The following is a 1565-nucleotide window of genomic DNA, read 5'->3' on the forward strand; positions in this document are numbered from 1 at the left end:
GAAAGAATTCAGGCCTTGACTGGTCATACTGAAAGATTCTATGGGCAAAAAATTGAACTTTGCAGGAAGCATCAAATGAGCATGGAAGGAATACTGGACAAAAATGAATTGGTTGACATTCAACCATTGCAGGAGGTAGCATATGATCAAGAACTGATGGTACAGAAGGAAGAAGTCCAAATTGCATTGAAGGCACTGGTGAAAAACCAGGCTACGCGAATTGGCAAAATACCAATGGATATGCTTCAAATAATGAATGTAATGTTAGAAGTGCTCACTCATATGCCCAGAAATTTTGAAGACATCTACCTGACTCATGGCCTGTGATAAATCTATATAAATTCTCATTCTAAAGAAAGGTGATCCAACAGAATGTGGAAATGACTAAACAGTATCGTTAATTTCATGAGGCGCTGATACCAAGGGCCCAAGTAGAAAGAAATGTTTTGAGAATGATGATGGCAACAAATGTACAAATGTGCTCGACACAATAGATGGATGTATGGATTGTGAGAAGAGCTGTCATAGCCCCCAATAAAATGATTTTTAAAAAATATCATATGCAAGTAAAATTTTACTGAGTGCTTGCAACAATATAGTGACAGGGAATTGGCATAACTTCAAACAGCATTCAGAAGAGAGGATGTGCAATGAGGAATATCATTGCTGATGTCAGATAGATCTTGGCTAGGAAAGAGAATACTAGAAATATATTTACCTGGATTTTATTAACTATGCAAAGGCATTCAACTCCATGGATCATAACAAATTACAGATGGTGTTGTAAAAAATATGATTTCCAGAACATTTCATTATGCTCATGCGGAATGTGCACAGACACTAGAAAGCAGCCATTTGAATGGAACGAGGGGATACTGTGTGGTTTGATATCAGGAAAGATGTGCGTCAGGTTGTACCCTTTGACCATGCTTATTCAGTCTGGGTGCAGCACCTCATCTGAGAAGCTGGATTATATAAAGAAGAACACAGTATCAGGATTGGAGGAAGGCTTATTAATAACCTTCAATATGCAGGTGATACAATCTTGTTTGCTGAAAGCCAAGAGGACTTGAAGCACTTGCTGATGAACATCAAGGATTGCAGCCTTCAGTAGGGATTGCAACTCAATGACAAGCAAACAGAAATCCTCACAACTGGACCATTGAACAACATCATGAGAAACGGAGACAAGGTTTAGTTGTCAAGGATGTCATCTTGCGTGAATCCACAAGTGCTCAGGGAAGCCGCAGTCAGGAAATCAATCGGCATATTGCTTTGGGCAAATCTGTTGCGCAAGTTCTCTTTAAAGTGTTGATGAGCAAGGGTGTCACTTTGAGAACTAAGGTACACAAGCCCTGATCATCACAATCACTTTATGTGCATGTGCTAGCTGGATAAGTAATAAAGAAGTCCACAGAATAATGGGTACATTTGAATGATGATGCTAACAAAGAATGCAAAGTACCGTGGACTTCAAGAAGAACAAACATCTGTCCTGGAATAATGATAGCCAGAATTCTCCTTGAAAGCCAGAGTTCTTGAAAGCAATGATGGCAGGACTTTGT

The sequence above is a fragment of the Echinops telfairi genome, unplaced genomic scaffold, assembly GCF_000313985.2.
Source record: "Echinops telfairi isolate 266 unplaced genomic scaffold, ASM31398v2 ScPeMD7_7469;HRSCAF=8507_1, whole genome shotgun sequence".
Taxonomy (NCBI): domain Eukaryota; kingdom Metazoa; phylum Chordata; class Mammalia; order Afrosoricida; family Tenrecidae; genus Echinops; species Echinops telfairi.